At 41.4% G+C, this 22,391-nt stretch overlaps 1 protein-coding gene across 1 annotated transcript in view; it reads right to left on the reverse strand.

Annotated features, from left to right (window-relative positions):
• The window catches only part of LOC110529866 (bromo adjacent homology domain-containing 1 protein), an 89,980-nt gene that overhangs the window by 52,961 nt on the left and 14,628 nt on the right, over positions 1-22,391 (reverse strand). The gene's annotated exons all lie outside the window — the stretch shown is intronic.

The following is a 22,391-nucleotide window of genomic DNA, read 5'->3' on the forward strand; positions in this document are numbered from 1 at the left end:
TTTATCAGTTTATTTTTATGTATTGCTTTATTACATGATATTTTGCTTTATTATGCCTAAAAGCACACACGACCCAGTCCTGTTGCAGAGGAATTAGCATAATCCAGCACAACAATAATATGCGGGCCTCCACACCACGTGTGATAACGGGCATATTACGACAACACATTTTAAAGATCCAAACACTGAGCACACTCGGGGTTTGGGGTTTTGTGCAGGTGTCAGGTGATTGCAATAATGCTTAGGCAACGATTCTCAATAGTCCTGAGTGGCTTCATTCCTCTCCTTGTCTCCTTTCCTTCAACTGCACAGAAATGAACCGGACAGCTTAAATCAAATCTTCAGGGTATCCACCGTTGCTTTTCCTTGCTATGTGCTTTCAGATCTGCGCAGATGAAGGAGGTGAGGAAGCTCCTTTAGACTATCGAAATTAAGGAGAGACGACAAGGAGAGGAAGCTGTTGTAGACTATTCAGATGGACCCTATACTGTTTTACCACCCCTACGCCTTGCATGAAGGTGAACATTTGTGATTTCATGGCCAAGACATCTGACCAACCGTCGCTATTTCTGATGTTGCCTATGTTTCCAGAATATCCCCATTGAACCCAAGGTATTTATATATATATATATATATATGTTCAACATTTCAGTCATAAATCTGGTTGAGGAAAAGGACCGGGGCTGCAAACTGAACAGGACGTGAACAGGACGTTAAGGGACAATATCAGACGACTTGAAGCCTTCAACTAAGACAACTGACATTTCTTCTTGTTTGACAGTAGACAGAGCCATCTTCGCTCCTTGAATAATGTCAAATCAAATATATTGTCTGTGTACACAGTCTAGCAGATGTTATAGGGGGTGCAGCGAAATCCTTAGGATATATGTTACTATAGCGTCTAACAATGCTGTAAAAAGTCAAACAAGTACATAAATATTAAAAAAAAAAAAAAAAAATCAAGAAATGTCGGGACGAATCCAAATAAACGTTCGGAGCAAATAATTTAAGAAATAACACACGTTTTTATTACTGCAAGTCCGCGCCATCTCAGACAATCCATTTAAGATATTTGTAACCTCTATAAGCCTACCTAAGTTAAACTTTTCACCGTATGACACAGCAACCATACAGTGGAGAGGATGAACGTGCAAGTGTTTCGTAATAACAAGTTAATAAGCAGTTTACACAGCTAATCATGACTGACAGTTTTCCATATTTAATTTATGACATCATTATGCAGGCCTCTATGCCTGCGGGTACAAGCAGTAGCCAACTCCTGAAAAGTGCAGTGCACTTCAGATAGGCTAAGTGCATTACCGTTTTTCTCAGGGATGTAGGCCTAACGATTCACCGCATCAGTCCCAGATTCAAATGTTTAAGATAGATAGAAGAGCATCGGTCGTCGGACCTCAAATCGATCCAAATGTAGCATGCATCGGTCCAAAAATATATTCTAAAAAGTTACGAATCACCGGTTCACATTATTTTTTTTTTGCTCATATAATTTTGTGACAACTGATACGTCCTCTCCTTCAGTGTCGAACTGTATGTAATTGTATTGACACGTCTCTGATCTACAACTCATTTTGCTTGCCGAACAACCCAGTGCAATATCAGTAGCGTCGTCAAACTATGCACTGTGCCCAGTTTCCTGGACCGTTCAGCATTCAAACGCTAAAATGGCTTCCATGATATTAAGCTTTATTAGGCGATTGACAACCTATGCAAATTGCTAGGTTATTGTTATCTAAGCCCTGTTAAAAATGTATTTTACCGGAATAAAAGTAAGCTACAGGAGAACTCATCTGACTATACCTGCTGAATGGGGCTTACAATATAATTTATTTGGAGTGTTCAAGTTCACCATCAGCAATACATTTCGTAGTGTGCCCTTTAAACAATCAGTGTATATGGTACTTTTTTTTTTAGATATATATGGTAACGTTGATAATTTCACAAAGAGGACAGCAATCACTTTTGCGAGGCACACTGCGTGGCAGAAGCCAGAGAAGAAAAGATCACTCTAGAAAAACTTCCAAATGGTCAAAAACTATCGATTTTGAGATGGCGGTGAAACGCAAAAGCTGTGCTATATTCTCATTGGCCATGTCATAGCTCATTTATAAATGATAAATAAATACATGATACATATTGATACACCTGAATTCTAACCTTGTATACCACACTCTTAACCCTTTTCACGTGTGGGAACTGGCCTATATGGATAGGGCTAAATTGAAATGTTTCTTTACAGAAGAAATATGAAAAGAATATGCATGGTAGCAATTGAAAGGGAACAGTTTGGAGATTATGGAAAAATGATCAGACCAAAAGGTGAGGGACACAACAGTTCACCTGACACAAGACTGAATCCAAATGTACACAGTTTATTTTATGTGCATTTCACATGTACTGTACTTTGCCGCATTTGTTGATAACGAAATCTGAAATTACTCAACACATTATTAAGTAACATGATAAGAATATTTCTGGAAAATGTGGGGGAGGTGCAACATAAGACAAAACAAATGACAAGACTTTGAGTGAGAGGACTAACTGGTGTCTCCAAGTGGCCACACACCTCTCCAAAGGGTGCACAGTTCCTAAGTCATTTCAATGCATTTTTATGACTCAAAGAAGAGTCTTAAAAAAACGTTTATAGTTGATCTCTCCTAGCTGTGCCTTTGAGGAACTAGAGCAAGCACACTTGTAGTTTTGGTTGGAACACAGCCCTGCATCCCCACCATCACACAATTACTGTTGTTTACGCAATCCAAAGAAGGTCCATTATAAACCAAAATCTGGGTCAGGAGGGCATAATTTGAAAGCTTGTTCTATTGCCAACACGACTAGCTAAATTATACAATACGATATCAAAGTGGCAGGCTTTCACAATGCAATTCAGAGAAACAGATCGTAATTTGGGTGCTCATAGAAAAGTCATAAGTGCATTCAGGTGCGTATGCGCTGCGGCAAATTTGATTCACAATAGAAAACCATAGGCTCATTCTGTTCAGAACAACCCAGGGTATGAAGCCATGTCATCTTGTAACTGTACATTAAACAGTGATCATAAACGTTGGCACTGTATATGACATGTATTTTATACTATGGAAATGTGAAGAACACATTTGACTCACGGGTGTTTGGCTTGCTTGTATGACTTCAATGTGGTATTTATTACAATCCTCAATGTCTCATCTTTCAAAATACAGTCCTCTTAGTTTACAGCATTTCCCCCACTCAATTTTTTTTTTTTTTTTGCTGAAGTTGCAAAATTAGTGGGAGGGATGGGGACAATGTCTTGTCATGCGAGGTGCTCAAGTTCAGAGCAGCTGTCAGTCAAAATCCATACAGCGCTGTGAAGTGGAGAACCTGAGCTCTGAAGTCATGTATAGCATGTTACTGTACAGCCACTGCGTTCCAATTTCGGCGTTTATCAGTGTCCAAATCTGCCATTTTCAAACCGTTTATGAGTGTAAAGTGTTAAAAATACAGATGCAAGTTGGAACCAAATAAGGTGCTTGAGAGTGATACCATAGGGAAACTACTTTAGGTTCTCTGAAGAGACCAGCACCGGAATTGAAAAGCCTTGCTACAGGGTTTTATTTGAATATTTCCCAGGGTTATTAACATATTTCGCAGGTGCCTTTCCAGTGAATTTTAGATATAACGTGACTGTTTGGTAGTGACAGAGAAACGGTTGTTAGATTCATTAATTTTCAGCCCTGTGGCCTTCACCAAGTGAGATAAAAAAATGAAGACAATACAATACATATTTCATAAGGCCGTCTTATGAGGGCCTAGTTTTAGCCTAATACAGTGGCCTGAAACTCATTACAGGCCACAACAGGCCTGCAAGTCATATCATGCTGGCTTGTAAAGTGGCATGTAATTCCTATTGGAGTGGGGATAATCCAACATTTGAAAATGTTTATTTATTTGGAATGATTGCCAGGGTTGGGAAGTCTAAGATATGAGACTACTTTAAACATCTGAACTGGAACAAGCATTTTAGTAACAGGTGCAATAAATCCAATTTACAGATTGGAATACTTCAGAAAAATGTGTTATTTATATTTGAGTTGCATAAGATTAATGAATCAATGCAAAAACATAGATATTGAAACAAATAATTCTAAAAGTCGACCTACAACAGAGCATCCTGGGAAATAAGATGGGCGTGGTTTTGGTTCAACTCTGGATATTAACAACAACACTGGGATTATTTTACACCGCTGAGTGTTAATTTAAGTCTTAAATCAACACTAGATATGCTACACCAGAAAAAATCAATACTAGTTAACACGGGCTAATATGCTGTGTGCTATGAAAGGGAAACGTCTGCAGGCTTCCATACAATTAAATAACCTCTTAGAATTCTGAAGGACCGTAGATGCCACGTGAAGAACCCAAAGGTTTTTTTTTTATTGTGCAAGAGTTCTCCAAGGAACCTTTTTCAGTGCAGGTTTAGTACCATGGTACTCAATGCAATCACAATACTTGATACCAAGGCAACAAAAAATAAGGCATATTAGCCAAAGTCACAGAATGGCACTTCATCCAGACAGATCAACTCAGATACTGCCCTGTTCAATCATTGGGCATCTTTTGAGTTCAATAGCATTACATTTGCATTTTTTATATACAATTTTTTCCAAAGACAGCCATGTATGCATGAATTAACCAATTACACATTTTTTTTTTTACCAATCTAACAACATAAAAGATAATAATTTACCATTCAAATAATCTCTATTGGTAAACTGGGTAAATCAATATGTAGCCTAGGCCTATCCGCAATACAGGTGAATGCGTATTCAATAGGTGCGTGCATGCAGAGTTATTAAACTTGTTTTGTCTGATTTCATGGGGCTACAATCTGTTTCCCTTCCATTTGGGACTTATTGTACTGATCAACTACATTTGAACAGAAGTACCTTATTTTATAAAAATGTGCATGGTCTCTTTAAAGAACTGCACTAGCTGATTTTGCCCCCCCCAAAAATGCGTTGCTCCTCAAGAAAAGCTGCCGGCCATGACAGAGGACAAACATGGGTTGGATTGGCTTAGGGGTGCGGTTTGATGTGGATGTTTCTTGGGTGTGTCCTTGACGCTCCCATCTGTCAGAATCTTACCTGCAGCCATTCCCCCCCCCACTCAATCACACCTCCTGCAGGTTGAGTTCAATAACTACAGGCAGATGCATTTCACTACAGCTGGCCATGCTTTCCACTTGGCTACCCCTACCCCGTTCAACTGCCCGGCATCCTCTACAGCAACCCGCCCAAGTCCCCACCATTTCTCCTTCACCCATATCCAGATAGCTGATGTTCTGAAAGAGCTGCAAAATCTGGACACGTACAAAATCAGCCGGGCTAGACAATCTGGACCCCCTCTTTCTAAAATTATCTGCCGGAATTGTTGCAACCCCTATTACTAGCCTGTTCAACCGCTCTTTCGTATCGTCTGAGATTCCCAAAGATTGGAAAGCTGCCACGGTCATCCCCCTCTTCAAAGGTGGTGACACTCTAGACCCAAACTGCTACAGACCTATACAGTGCCTTGCGAAAGTATTCGGCCCCCTTGAACTTTGCGACCTTTTGCCACATTTCAGGCTTCAAACATAAAGATATAAAACTGTATTTTTTTTGTGGAGAATCAACAACAAGTGGGACACAATCATGAAGTGGAACAACATTTATTGGATATTTCAAACTTTTTTAACAAATCAAAAACTGAAAAATGGGGCGTGCAAAATTATTCAGCCCCTTTACTTTCAGTGCAGCAAACTCTCTCCAGAAGTTTAGTGAGGATCTCTGAATGATCCAATGTTGACCTAAATGACTAATGATGATAAATACAATCGACCTGTGTGTAATCAAGTCTCCGTATAAATGCACCTGCACTGTGATAGTCTCAGAGGTCTGTCAAAAGCGCAGAGAGCATCATGAAGAACAAGGAACACACCAGGCAGGTCCGGGATACTGTTGTGAAGAAGTTTAAAGCCGGATTTGGATACAAAAAGATTTCCCAAGCTTTAAACATCCCAAGGAGCACTGTGCAAGCGATAATATTGAAATGGAAGGAGTATCAGACCACTGCAAATCTACCAAGACCTGGCCGTCCCTCTAAACTTTCAGCTCATACAAGGAGAAGACTGATCAGAGATGCAGCCAAGAGGCCCATGATCACTCTGGATGAACTGCAGAGATCTACAGCTGAGGTGGGAGACTCTGTCCATAGGACAACAATCAGTCGTATATTGCACAAATCTGGCCTTTATGGAAGAGTGGCAAGAAGAAAGCCATTTCTTAAAGATATCCATAAAAAGTGTTGTTTCAAGTTTGCCACAAGCCACCTGGGAGACACACCAAACATGTGGAAGAAGGTGCTCTGGTCAGATGAAACCAAAATTGAACTTTTTGGCAACAATGCAAAACGTTATGTTTGGTGTAAAAGCAACACAGCTGAACACACCATCCCCACTGTCAAACATGGTGGTGGCAGCATCATGGTTTGGGCCTGCTTTTCTTCAGCAGGGACAGAGAAGATGGTTAAAATTGATGGGAAGATGGATGGAGCCAAATACAGGACCATTCTGGAAGAACCTGATGGAGTCTGCAAAAGACCTGAGACTGGGACGGAGATTTGTCTTCCAACAAGACAATGATCCAAAACATAAAGCAAAATCTACAATGGAATGGTTAAAAAATAAACATATCCAGGTGTTAGAATGGCCAAGTCAAAGTCCAGACCTGAATCCAATCGAGAATCTGTGGAAAGAACTGAAAACTGCTGTTCACAAATGCTCTCCATCCAACCTCACTGAGCTCGAGCTGTTTTGCAAGGAGGAATGGGAAAAAATGTCAGTCTCTCGATGTGCAAAACTGATAGAGACATACCCCAAGCGACTTACAGCTGTAATCGCAGCAAAAGGTGGCGCTACAAAGTATTAACTTAAGGGGGCTGAATAATTTTGCACGCCCAATTTTTCAGTTTTTGATTTGTTAAAAAAGTTTGAAATATCCAATAAATGTCGTTCCACTTCATGATTGTGTCCCACTTGTTGTTGATTCTTCACAAAAAAATACAGTTTTATATCTTTATGCCTGAAGCCTGGCAAAAGGTCGCAAAGTTCAAGGGGGCCGAATACTTTCGCAAGGCACTGTATCTATCCTACCCAGCATTTCTAAGGTCTTCGAAAGCCAAGTTAACAAACAGATTACTGACCATTTCGAATCACATCGTACCTTTCTACACTATGCAATCTGGTTTCCGAGCTGGTCATGAGTGCACCTCAGCCACGCTCAAGGTCCTTAACGATATCATAACCGCCATCGATAAGAGACATTACTGTGCAGCTGTATTCATCGACCTGGCCAAGGCTTTCGACTCTGTCAATCACCACATTCTTATTGGCAGACTCAACAGCCTTGGTTTCTCAAATGATTGTCTCGCCTGGTTCACCAACTACTTCTCTGATAGAGCTCAGTGTGTCAAATCGGAGGGCCTGTTGTCCGGGCCTCTGGCAGTCTCTATGGGGGTGCCACAAGGTTCAATTCTCGGGCCGACTCTCTTCTCTGTATACATCAATGATGTTGCTCTTGCTGCTGGTGATTCTCTGATCCACCTCTATGCAGACGACACCATTCTGTATACTTCTGGCCCTTCTTTGGACACTGTGTTAACTAACCTCCAGACGAGCTTCAATGCCATACAACTCTCCTTCCGTGGCCTCCAACTGCTCTTAAACGCAAATAAAACTAAATGCATGCTATTCAACCGATCATTACCCGCACCTGCCCGCCCATCCAGCATCACTACTCTGGACGGCTCTGACTTAGAATACGTGGATAACTACAAATACCTAGGTGTTTGGCTAAACTGTAAACTCTCCTTCCAGACTCACATTAAGCATCTCCAATCAAAAATTAAATCTAGAAGAATCGGCTTCCTATTTCGCAACAAAGCTTCCTTCACTCATGCTGCCAAACATACCCAAGTAAAACTGACCATCCTACCGATCCTTGACTGTGGCGATGTCATCTATAAAATAGCCTCCAGCACTCTACTCAGCAAACTGGATGTAGTCTATCACATTGCCATCCGTTGCCACCAAAGCCCCATACACTACTCACCACTGCGACCTATTGGCTGGCCCTCGCTTCATACTTGTCGCCAAACCCACTGGCTACAGGTTATCTACAAGTCTCTGCTAGGTAAAGCCCGCCCTATCTCAGCTCGCTGGTCACCATAGCAGCACCCACTCGTAGCACGCGCTCCAGAAGGTATATCTCACTGGTCACCCCCAAAGCCAATTCCTCCTTTGGTCGCCTTTCCTTCCAGTTCTCTGCTGCCACTGACTGGAACAAACTGAAGAAAAAAAAAAAATCACTGAAGCTGGAGATTCCCAACTCCCTCACAAGCTTTAATCCCCAGCTGTCAGAGCAGCTCACAGATCACTGCACCTGTTCATAGCCCATCTGACTGTATGTTTAGTTCATTCCATGTGTAACTCTGTGTTGTTGTATGTGTCGAACTGCTTTGCTTTATCTTGGCCAGGTCGCAGTTGCAAATGAGAACTTGTTCTCAACTAGCCTACCTGGTTAAATAAAGGTGAATAAAATAAATATAAAAAACGTATGGTGCGGTGCCAGAGGAAGTTTTGAATAGGTCAGTAGCCTACAGAGTATGAGAAGCATTCGTGACGTAGATATTCTAAACTAAGCGTTTGGACAAATTTCAAAAGTAGTAGCAGGACCATGTAGAAGAAACAACCCTTTCCATAATACCATACAAGCAGTGTTCTGCTAATATAACAATGTTAACATTTAATCTTTCATTATCATTCCCAGTTGATACGGATACTGTGCCTATCAGCATTTAGTCTGGTGGTAATGGGGCTACCTTGTCAAACATGTCAGAGTGGTCATACCTTCCTGTGTGGTGTCCCGTATACCACAGGAGTTCCCTGGTCCTGGCACAGAATACACAGGGTTTCTCCCTCCCTCCTAACTAATACCAATCAATTCAATAATAGAAAAACACAATACAAGTAAAAGTTGTGTCTAGTAAAACTGTAATGCCAAGTCTCTCTCCATTCAAGGCCTCTCCCCATTCAGACACATCAGTATCAAGCCCGTCTGTCAGTCATCACATCATCTTGCAATTCTCCTTGTGTTGACTCCATAGAATGTTTCTGTGAACACATTTAAAAAAATTTAACTATGCAAGTCAGTCAGTTAAGAACAAATCATTTTTTACAATGACGGCCTACCAAAAGGCGTCCTGCGGGGACGGGGGCCTGGGATAATTTTTTTTTTTTATAAATAAAATATAAATATAGGACAAAACACATATCACAACACTAAATAATGAGAGACCTAAGACAACAACATAGCAAGGCAGCAACACATGACAACACAGCATGGTCGCAAGCAACACAACAACACAAAACATGGTACAAACATTATTGGGCACAGTCAACAGCACAAAGGTCAAGAAGGGAGTGACAACAATACATCACACAAAGCAGCCACAACTGTCAGTAAGAGTGTCCACATAATCACTGCTATATTACCAATGGCAGTTAGGATAGGTCATATCTGACACACAAACAGGTACTTTGTAGGTACAAACAGGTAGGGTATGGGAGGGGAGGGTATGTCTGCATGATGCTGATCAGGGCCCCCTTGTTGGTGTTCTTTATGCTGCATGTTCGGCTGCAAACAACTACAGCAGGCAATCTTATGAGGTCGTTTTGACTGGGAGGGCCTGCGGCCGAGTGATATAATACACAAGCCAAGTAGTAAATAGCATTTTATTCTAAAGAAAGGTCAAGCCGGGTAATTTTTAATACAACTTCACACAACACCTGTCATTGTTGATGACGCTGTATGTGTCATCAGGGCAGTAACTCAGATCACTATCAGAGGCCTCATGATGCCATGTCCTTTTCATAGGAGTCCAGGGACTCTAGCAACAACCGATTAGGTGTGACAAGGGTACTTGAGTCGCATGACACACTTTTATTCAGAGGTCTTGCCTGACAAGCTGTGAAAATAGCAAGTAAATGATGAAATAAATTATTTTGGAGGTTGCGTAACCATTACTAAGAATAGTAAAGCCCCCTTTACTGGCTCAAATAGCTGTCCAATCTCCCTGTTACCAACCCTTCGCAAAGTTTTTGAAGAAATTGTGTTTGACCAGATGTGTTATTTTACAGTAAACAAATAGACAACAGACAGGCAAGCTTATAGGGAAAGACATTCAACAAGCACAGAATTTACACAAACTACTGATGATTGGCTGAGAGAAATTGATGACAAAAATATTATGGGGGCTGTTTTGTTGTACTTCAGTGTGGCTTTTGACATTATCATAGTCTGCTGCTGTAAAAACGTGTGTTATGGCTTTACATCCCATGCTATATTCTGGATAAAGAGTTACCTGTCTAAAAACACAGAGGGTGTTGTTTAATGGAAGCGTCTCCAACATAATCCAAGTAGAATCAGGAATTGCCCAGGGCAGCTGTCTAGGCCCCTTACTTTTTTCAATCTTCACTAACAACATGCCACTGGCTTTAAGTAAAGCCATTGTGTCTGTGTATGTGGATAACAACACTATAAATGTCAGCAGACTGCGACTGAAATAAGAGACTGCAACACTTAAAAAATGTTATGGCTGCGATCCCTGTACAGGGATCAACATCATGGGAAATTTCAGAGTGACAACTAAAAATACAATGTCGTAACATTAAACATTCTTGAAAATGCAAGAGTCTTACACCCTTCAAAAGATTAGAATCTTGGTAATCAAACTACGTTTTCCAATTTAAAATAGCTATTACAGAGAACAAATACCATGCTTTTGTTTGAGAAGAGCAATCAACAACAGAAACATTTTCCGCCATGACAGTTTTTACACCTTCACATCTGAAGGTAAAATTATGACTTACATTCTGATATCTTGCTCTTATTTCTCTTCCTGAGGGTCACAGTGATCAAATGAAGTGCCGTTTTCTTTGATAAAATCAATTTTTATAGCTTAAATCGAAATATTTTGTAACCTGTTTGTGCCGTGAATTCCATCTCTATCAATTTTTTACGGAGCATTCGACGTAATTAAACACGGTAAAACATTGTTTATCTAGTCATGATTGGTTTCAGTGCATTCCTCTGGATGTTTGCAACACAGCCAAACGTCATTGTTTTTTTTGCGGGGATATTGACCGAAGTGAACTGATTTGAAGACAACGAGCAATGACTACCTGGCGCACCAATCATTTTAGCGAAGCTTCGTTGATGGACTGTATTTCTGCCCAATGACCACTGATCTTCTTGAAATCTAGCTGGGTAGATAGCCAATGAGCTGAGGTAAACGCCAGTATGTAATGGTTTTGGGTTTGAGCACCATTCCTTGTTTGATATCGCATGCGTAACGAACTCCATTCTCGCCTTGACGATCAGAGGAGTTGCTGTGAGGCTTGTTACGCGCAGCTGTATTTTCAACGATTTCATTGAAGATATCATGGCGAATAAATCAGGAAAAGAGAAGTCAGTCTAAAGTGAAAGTGAGACGGATTTTTTGTTTGAGGAATCTTTGAGTGTTATGATTCAAAACAGGAACTGAGTTTCTGCAAGGACAGGACGTACTTCTGGACGGGTAAGTGCTAATGCCGTTTTGTGAAATATAAATATAAATTGTATTTTAAATTTTTTACATTTGCAATGACGTGTGGTTTGTTTGGAGGTGTATATATGTATATATATATGTCAGATTATATTTTCAATTTTTTTATTCAAATGGAATGGAGTAGAACAGCAAACACACACATGGCCACTGTGCCTGCTACTCCTCTTCATTTCCATATGAAATAGCCATTGGTTGCTGTGGGCGAGTGCAGGCCCACAACAATGGCCGGAGTTGAATGGAACAGCACTTCACCTTAGTGACTGTTCGCTCTGCTCTATACAATACATATCTGTTTATTTTATGTGATGATAAAAAGGCTCATACAATACAAATATTTGTTTTATGTTTTCTTTCACAGTGACAGCGACTCCGACTGGGAGCCCCCGGTGCCAAGCTGCCCGCTCTACCTCTGCCCCCAGTGGTGTTCATATGCCACAGTTCATTACTGCAGGCATGACTGTGCCTGAGGGACAAAAGGGCACAGCATGGAGGCGTCGTTGTGTTCTGTGTCGCATGAACTGCACCACTTGTTCAGTTTGCCTCTGCTTTACATCAGAAAGAGACTGCTATGGGACATGGCACAGGCAGCAAAATATTGTGACGAGGACTTCCAAAGAGTTTACTGTTTTTTTTAAAATGTTTATTTTCTAATATTTTTTTAAACATTTTTTCTTGTGTGTGTGTTAGAATTGCTTTTTGATATGTTGTTTGAACAATGCTCATAAAAATAAAGGGAACACTTAAACAACAATGTAACTCCAAGTCAATCACACTTCTGTGAAATAAACTGTCCACTTAGGAAGCAACACTGATTGACAATACATTTCACATGGTGTTGTGCAAATGGAATAGACAACAGGTGGAAATTATAGGCAATTAGCAAGACACCCCCAATAAAGGAGTGGTTCTATAGGGGGTGACCACAGACCACTTCTCAGTTCCTATGCTTCCTGGCTGATGTTTTGGTCACTTTTGAATGCTGGCGGTGATTTGCTGGCGGCAACATCCTCCAGCATGACCGGTTTGGCGCTGGGTCAGTCATGGTGTGGGGTAGCATTTCTTTGGGGGGCCGCACAGCCCTCCATGTGCTCGCCAGAGGTAGCCTGACTGCCATTAGGTACCGAGATGAGATCCTCAGACCCCTTGTGAGACCATATGCTGGTGCGGTTGGCCCTGGGTTCCTCCTAATGCAAGACAATGCTAGACCTCATGTGGCTGGAGTGTGTAAGCAGTTCCTGCAAGAGGAAGGCGTTGATGCTATGGACTGGTCCGCCAGTTCCCCAGACCTGAATCCAATTGAGCACATCTGGGACATCATGTCTCGCTCCATCCACCAACGCCACGTTGCGCCACAGACTGTCCAGGAGTTGGCAGATGCTTTAGTCCAGGTCTGGGAGGAGATCCCTCAGGAGACCATCCGCCACCTCATCAGGAGCATGCCCAGGCGTTGTAGGGCGGTCATACAGGCACGTGGAGGCCACACACACTACAGAGCCTCATTTTGACTTGTTTTAAGGACATTACATCAAAGTTGGATCAGCCTGTAGTGTGGTTTTCCACTTTAATTTTGAGTGTGACTCCAAATCCATACCTCCGTGGGTTGATACATTTGATTTCCATTGATCATTTTTGTGTGATTTTGTTATCAGCACATTCAACTATGTAAAGAAAAAAGTATTCATTCAGATCTAGGATGTGTTACTTTAGTGTTCCCTTTATTTTTTTGAGCAGTGTAGTTATTTGCACTGCTGTATATAGTTATAGGTCATTTCACCAATTCGGCCACTTGGGTACATTTGGGCAACTTGTGTGGGACACCTGGGTGACTTCATGCTAAATGCTCACCCATTCCTGAAGTTATCAGTCTGAAACTTTGCACACCTACAGTTGCCCTCTTGTGTTATCCATCAAAATTATCTCCAGCATCCTATTCTAGTACATGTGAAAGATGATACTACAACAATAAAAACAGAAAACGTATGCTCTTTCTTTTTCTTTTCTTCCACCAGATCTACTGTGTTATAGTCTCCTACATTCAATTAACATTTCCACAAACTTCAGAATGTTTCCATTCAAATGATACCAAGAATATGCATATCCTTGCCTCTGGGGCTGAGCTACAGGCAGTTAGATTAGGGTATGTCTTCAGCAGGAAATTGAGAACAAAGGGATGCAACCATAACAGGTTATTAAACAGCTTGGAAAATACCAGAAAATTATGTCATAGCTTTAGAAGCTTCTGATAGGCTAACTAACCTAATTTGAGTCAATTGGAGGTGTACCTGTGGATGTATTTCAAGGCCTACCTTCAAACTCAGTGACTCTTTGCTTGACATCATGGGAAAATCAAAAGAAATTAGGCAAGACCTCAATTTTATTTAGCCCTCCTTAAGTCTGGTTCATCCTTGGGAGCAATTTCCAAATGCCTAAAAGTACCACGTTCATCTGTAAAAACAATAGTACGCAAGTATAAACATCACGGGACCACGCAGCCGTCATACCGCTCAGGAAGGAGAGACGTTCTGTCTCCTAGAAATGAACGTACTTTGGTGATTAAAGTGCAAATCAATCCCAGAACAACAGCAAAGGACCGTGTGAAGATGCTGGAGGAAACATGTACAAAAGTATCTATATCCACAGTAAAACAAGTCCTATATCGACATAACCTGAAAGGCCGCTCAGCAAGGAAAAAAACCACTGCTCCAAAACCGCCATAAAAAAAGCCAGACTATGGTTTGCAACTGCACATGGGGACAAAATGCGTACTTTTTGGAGAAGTGTCCTCTGGTCTGATGAAACAAAAATAGAACTGTGACATAATGACCATCATTATGTTTGGAGGAAAAAGGGGGAGGCTTGCAAGCCAAAGAATACTATCCCAACCGTGAAGCACGGGGGTGGCAGCTTCATGTTCTGGGGGTGCTATGCTGCAGGAGGGACTGGTGTACTTCACAAAATAAAAGGCATCATGAGGATGGACAATTATGTGTATATATCGAAGCAACATCTCAAGATGGGTCGCAAATGGGTCTTCCAAATGGACAATGACGCCAAGCATACTTCCAAAAGTTGTGGCAAAATGGCTTAAGGACAACAAAGTCAAGGTATTGGAGTGGCCATCACAAAGCCCTGACCTCAATCCTATACTACATTTTTTGGCAGAACTGAAAAAGTGCGTCCGAGCAAGGTGGCCTACAAATCTGACTCAGTTACACCAACTCTGTCAGGAGGAATGGGACAAAAATCACCCAACTTATTGTGGGAAGCTTGTGGAAGGCTACCCAAAACATTTGACCCAAGTTAAACAATTTAAAGGCAATGCTACCAAATACTAATTGAGTGTATGTCAACTTCTGACCCACTGGGAATGTGATGAAAGGAATAAAAGCTGAAATAAAATCCCTCTACTATTATTCTGATATTTCACATTCTTAAAATAAAGTGGTGATCCTAACTGACCTAAGACAGGGAATTTTTACTAGGATTAAATGTCAGAAATTGTGGAAAAACTGAGTTTAAATGTATTTGGCTAAGGTGTATGTAAACTTCCGACTTCAACTGTATGTGGTAGTAGAGTAGGGGCCCGAGGGCACACAGTGTGTTGTGAAATCGTATTGTAATGTTTTTAATATTGCCTTAGTGGCAGCTAATGGGGGTCATTAAACAAATATAAAATTGCAATCACATTGCTGGACATGTTATGATACCCACCTTTGCACCTTCTGGTAGGTCACCGGCATCCATTCATGACCAGGGGTTCAGTCTTGCACCCAACTGTGAAATTTGTCTAACAGAAAAACAGGGTCAACGATTATCATCATCCCTCAATTATAAACATAGCTCAAGAAATAACAATCTCATTTGGAAGCTAATTATATGCTTTACATATGTTAATTGGATTAGATTCAGGCCGGTGAGGCCGTTACACTATGCAACCAACTGTGACATGTTTTGTTATGGCCCTGGGTTGGTTTGAGTTTGTTGCTGCTAGTTCATACGCTGTTGTAGTCTGACATGAGTTAGCCAGTACCACCATAGCTGCATAATTTTTTTTTAAAAAGTGCCCTAGACATGGGTTGCATCTCGGTGACTAGTGACGGTTTCATCTAAATTACACTAACTCAGAGCGGCATGGAAATACAATGACGTTGCTTAAGTAAATAATAAGAGGGAAACAACTTTGCCCATTATTTTGTCAAATGTACTTTATTAGAGAGATGGCAACGTTGCCATTACTGTTACTTGCAAAGTTTGTAAAAACAAAAATTTGCTAGCAATGCTAATGTTAGCTAGCTAAAATGCAGTGGTCCCCTCAATCTTAGTTGGTTTAAAGTTATACTGCATCTGAAGTCAATCTGGCGACATCAAACATAAATCATTTGTAGGAAAACCTTTTTGTCTTCTTTTGAAATATTATCTGGTTTCCAAGCCAAATCCGAGGTATTGGGGTAGGCTAACGTTAACCAGCTATCTAGTTGGTAGCTAGCTGGCGATGATAATCATTATCACTATCAAAATATACATAACCAGCAGTCTATGGTCTAGGTACTGGTATACTCACTGGGGACCAACGTACTCCAACCTCCTATTCCGCATGATGATGGGGTCTTTCGGCAGGGCATCCAAACCATAGTTGTTGGTTGTGCATCCTGCTGGAAGCATGTATTGCATGGGCTTTTCAGTCTTAAAAACAGTCACGATCCTTTGAGCATGTTGGTTGGGGGCGATGAAACAGAGCCCCATTCAATGAAGCGAAGTGAGTGATAGGGCGATTTGCACGTGGAGCATGGCAAAAGGGGACATGATTTGTTGACATGATTGCAATCCTAACCCAACCTTCATTTACTCACTGAGGTTCCAAACTCCTTTTTAGACGAGACTGACTTCATGACCAAAATTATCCTTTTTACACTTTGTTGTAAAATGTTGATACTAGAATAAATATTTATGACTCATATCGATGTCACATAGGCCATTTAAGGGATGAGTTTTTTTTTTACGGGCAGTCGCTCTTTAACCAGTAATGACGTTATTCACCAGGCAATAGGGGGGCAGCTGTCAGAGCACAGTCAGTTTGCTGAGGCAATAGACCTTCTTTGAGAGAGATGAAAGAATGTGAATGAATTAGGTTTTTGATGGCAATCAGCTTCGAAATCAGCATAATATGCAAACCATAATGCAAACTAGCATCACAAAGTACTAGAGTAGAAAATTGATGTTGGCTTTAGCGGTCAACTAGCCATGAAAGTTAGCCTACAAAGCTGGAAGCTACCAGTATCTTCATGCACTATAAAGTGTTCTAGGCTAACCCGCATGGACATTGTTTTGCTATCAGTAATTAACAGTTCTACATACCATGTCGCATTATTCAAGTGTGTTGACTTCTGTGCAGCATGGGTGGGGAGCTAACATGATGTAGCCCAGACTGCCAGTGCAGGCAGTGGGGAGCTAACATGATGCAGCCCAGACTGCCAGTGCAGGCAGTGGGGAGCTAACATGATGCAGCCCAGACTGCCAGTGCAGGCAGTGGGGAGCTAACATGATGCAGCCCAACATGATGCAAGCAAGTGGAGCAGGCACAGTGCACACACTATAATAAGGGGTCAGCTGCGCTGATAGACAGGCTTGATCCGTGAGCCATTTGACATTAGTACCAAAAGTTTGAAACTTCTAGTACCGAACCATTTTTCATGTTGTAGTATCGAAAAAGTACAGACATTTTTGGTATACCGTGCAACACTATGACACATTATTAGCTCAAACACTTAATCTGCATAAATGACAAGTTAATTAGTGGGTGATGATTTCAGAACCAAAGTGCAGGACAAAACATTTTTGGCTACATTGCTCCCCCCTAATCTGATGGTGGTAGATGCATAGTCTCCCTTGTGACTCAGTTTAGGTGCCTAGATTGTAAATTATGTATATACTCACACACACACACTGAAAATGGTGCTACTGTGGATAGCTGCCATTTTATGGGCTCCAGTCCAATTCTGCAATTTCGCGTGCTTGATTTTTTTTTACGCTGATCATTTTGTTACATAAAGTCTCCACCAACATATCCGATGACTGACAACAGCTTGTGGACATCAGATTAACGATCCTCGATTTGAGTGAAGATTTTTACATTAATGATTCTACAGCTCTGAATGTTCCGCAACCCCGGATGAGGCCCTGATCCCTGGGACTCGAAAGAGGAAGCAGCGGCAAGAGAGGCTGCGTTATGACGAGACTACGTTGGCGAGCATCTAGACCGCCATTTTGTTGGAGAACGTGTAGTCACTGGAGAACAAATTGGATGAGCGCCATTCGAGACCATCCTATCAACGTGACAGAAAAACTCAAATATCCTATGTTTCTCGGAGTCATGAATGAGGACATGGATATACAAACTTAATTTGTCACATGCGCTGAACATACAAGCCCTTAACCAACTTAAGTAAAATGCATACATCCATCTATCCATCAAAAGATGGGACACCTACTCATTCAAGGGTTTTTCTTTATTTTCTACATTGTAGAATAATAGTGAAGACATCAAAACTATGAAATAACACATGTAGTAACCAAGCAAGTCTTAAATCAAAATATTTTTTATATTTGAGATTCTTCAAAGTAGCCACCCTTTGCTTGATGACAGCTTTGAAAACTATTGGCATTCTCTCAACCAGCTTCATGAGGTAGTCACCTGGAACGCATTTCAATTAACAGGTGTGCCTTGTTAGAAGTTAATTTGTGGAATTATTTTCCTTCTTAATGCATTTGAGCCAATCAGTTGTGGTGTGACAAGGTATGGGTAGCATACAGACGATAGCCCTATTTGGCAAAAGACCAAGTCCATATTATGGCAAGAAAAACCCAAATAAGCAAAGAGAAACAACAGTCCATCATTACTTTAAGACATGAAGGTCAGTCAATCTGGAACATTTCAAGAACTTCGAAAGTTTTTTAAAGTGCATTTGCAAAAACCATCAATCGCTATGATGAAACTGGCTCTCATGAGGACCGCCACAGGAAAGGAAGACCCAGAGTTAGCTCTGCTGCAGAGGATACGTTAATTAGAGTTAACTGCACCTCAGATTGCATCCCAAATAAATTCTTCACAAGATTCAAGTAAGAGACACATCTCAACATCAACTGCTCAAATGAGACTGCGTGAATCAGGCCTTCATGGTCTATTGCTGCAAAAAAAAACACAACTAAAAGGACACCAAGAAGAGACTTGCTTGGGCCAAGAGACACGAGCAATGGACATTAGACCGGAGGAAATCTGTCCTTTGATCTGAGGAGACACCAACTCTGTGTCTTTGTGTCTTTGTGAGACGCAGAGTAGGTGAACGGATGATCTGCGCATCTGTGGTTCCCACCGTGAAGCATGGAGGAGGAGTTGTGATGGTGTGGCTGGTTCTTTGCTCGTGACACTGTCTGTGATTTATTTAGAATTGAAGGCACACTTAACGAGCATGACTACCACAGCAATCTGCAGTGATACGCCATCCCATCTGATTTGCACTTAGCGGGACTATCATTTGTTTTTCAAAAGGATAATGACCCAAAACATACCTCCAGGCTGTGTAAGGGCTATTAGACCAAGAAGGAGACTGATGGAGTGCTGCATCAGATGACCTGGCCTCCACAAATCACCCGACCTCAACCCAACCGAGATGGTTTGGGATAAGTTTTTCCTTCACCACAGAGTGAAGCAAAAGCAGCCAACAAGTGCTCAGCATATGTGGGAAAAGCATTCCAGGTAAAGCTGTTGAGAGAATTACAAGAGTGTACAAAGCTGTCATCAAGGCAAAAGGTGGCTACTGAAGAATCTCAAATATAAAATATGTTGATTTGTTTAACACTTTGGTTACTACATGGTTTCATATGTGCAATTTCATATTTTTGATGTCATCGCTATTATTCTACAATGTAGAACAGAGTAAAAAAGATAAACCCTTGAATGAGTGTGTCAAAACGTTAAAAACGTTTAACCCACACACACACACACACACACACACACACACACACGTACGTGTCAGAATAATAGTAGAGAGAATGATTTATTTCAGCTTTAAATTCTTTCATCACATTCCCAGTGGGTCAGAAGTTTACATACACTCAATTAGTATTTGGTTGCATTGCCTTGAAAATGGTTTAACTTGGGTCAAATGTTTTGTGTAGCCTTCCACAAGCATCCCACAATAAGTTGGATGAATTTTGGTCCATTCCTCCTGACAGAGCTGGTGTAACTGAGTCAGGTTTGTAGGCCTCCTTTGCTCGCACACATGCTTTTTCAGTTCTGCCAACAAATTGTATATGGGATTGAGGTCAGGGCTGTGTGATGGCCACTGCAATACCTTCAATTTGTTGTCCTTAAGCCATTTTGCCACAACTTTGGAAGTATGCTTGGGGTCATTGTCCATTTGGAAGACCCATTTACGACCAAGCTTTAACTTTTTGACTTATGCCTTGAGATGTTTCTTCAATATATCCACATAATTGTCCATCCTCATGATGCCATCTATTTTGTGAAGTGCACCAGTCCCTCCTGCAGCAAAGCACCCCCACAACATGATGCTGCCACCCCCGTGCTTCACGGTTGGGATGGTGTTCTTCGGCTTGCAAGCCTCCCCTTTTTCCTCCAAACATAACGATGGTAATTATGGCCAAACAGTTCTATTTTTGTTTCATCAGACCAGAGCACATTTCTCCAAAAAGTACGATCTTTGTCTCCATGTGCAGTTGCAAACCATAGTCTGGCTTTTTTATGGCGGTTTTGGAGCAGTGGCTTCTTCCTTGCTGAGCGGCCTTTCAGGTTATGTCGATGTAGGACTCATTTTACTGTGGATATAGATAGTTTTGTACCCGTTTCCTCCAGAATCTTCACAAGGTCCTTTTCTGTTGTTCTGGGAATTGATTTGCACTTTTCACACCAAAGTACGTTCATTTCTAGGAGACAGAACGCGTCTCCTTCCTGAGTGGTATGACGGCTGCGTGGTCCCATGGTGTTTATACTTATGTACTATTGTTTGTACAGATGAACGTGCTACCTTCAGTCTTCTGGAAATTGCTCCCAAGGATGAAACAGACTTGTGGAGGTCTACAACTTTTTTCTAAAGTCTTGGCTGATTTCTTTCCGATGATGTCAAGCAAAGAGGCACTGAGTTTGAAGGTAGGCCTTGAAATACATCCACAGGTACACCTCCAATTGACTCAAATTATGTCAATTAGCCTATCAGAAGCTTCTAAAGCCATGCCATCATTTTCTGGAATTTTCCAAGCTGTTTAAAGGCACAGTCAACTTAATGTATGTAAACTTCTGACCCACTGGAATTGTGACAATGAATTATAAGCGAAATAATCAGTCTGTACACAATTTTTGGAAAAATTACTTGTGTCGTGCATAATGTAGATGTCCTAACCGACTTGCCAAAACTATAGTTTGTAAACAAGAAATTTGTGGAGTGGTTGAAAAACGAGTTTTAATGACTCCAACGTGTGTGTGTGTGTGATAGAGAGAGAGATATAGAGATATATATATATATATCTCTATATCTCTCTCTCTATCACACACACACACACACACACACACACACACACACGAGAGTCAACCAACAGCCGAATGACCAAACAAAATCGACCAGTCGACTAATTGGGGTCAGCCCTAACATGCATACAGTGGCAAGAAAAAAAGTCATGCCACAGCATCTCAATCGGGTTTAGGTCAGGACTCTGACTGGGCCTCTCCAGAAGGCGTATTTCCTTCTGTTGAAGCCATTCTTTTGTTGATTTACTTCTGTGGTCTGGGTCTTTGTCCTGTTGTGTGACCCAACTTCTGTTGAGCTTCAAATTGGCAGACAGAGAGCCTTACATTCTCCTGCAAAATGTCTTGATAAACTTGGGAATTTATTTTGACGTCGATGATAGCAAGCTGTCCAGGCCCTGAGGCAGCAAAGCAGCCCCAAACCATGATTTTCCCTCCACCATACTTTACGGTTGGGATGAGGTTTTAATGTTGGTGTGCTGTCCCCCCACACACAAGGTTGTGTGTTCCTTCCAAACAAATCAACTGTAGTTTAATCTGTCCACAGAATATTGTTCCAGTAGCGCTGTGGAACATCCAGGTGCTCTTTCGCGAACTTCCGACGTGCAGCAATGGGTTTTTTTGGCCAGCAGGGGCTTCTTCCGTGGTGGCCTCCCATGAACACCATTCTTGTTTCGTATTTTGCGTATCGTTGATCAGAGATGGTAGCATGTTCCAGAGATTTCTGTAAGTCTTTAGCTGACACTCAAGGATTCTTCTTAACCTCATTAACCTCCCTGAGCGTTCTGCACTGTGCTCTTGCAGTCGTCTTTGCAGGACGGCCACTCCTAGGGAGAGTAGCAACAGCGCTGAACTTTCTACGTTTACAGACAAGTAGTCTTACTGTGGACTGCTGAACATCAAGGCTTTTAGAGATACTTTGTAACCCTTTCCAGCTTTATGCAAGTCAACAACTCTTCTGAGATCTCTTTTGTTCGAGGCATGGTTCACATCTGACAATGCTTGTGAATAGCAAACTCAAATTCTGTGAGTGTTTTTTATAGGGTAGAGCAGCTCTAACCAACATCTCAAATCTTGTCTCATTGATTGGACTCCAGGTTATGTAACTCCTGCCTCCAATTAGCTTTTGGAGAAGTCATTAGCCTAGGGGTTC

Source organism: Oncorhynchus mykiss, chromosome 8 (assembly GCF_013265735.2).
Source record: "Oncorhynchus mykiss isolate Arlee chromosome 8, USDA_OmykA_1.1, whole genome shotgun sequence".
Classification (NCBI taxonomy): domain Eukaryota; kingdom Metazoa; phylum Chordata; class Actinopteri; order Salmoniformes; family Salmonidae; genus Oncorhynchus; species Oncorhynchus mykiss.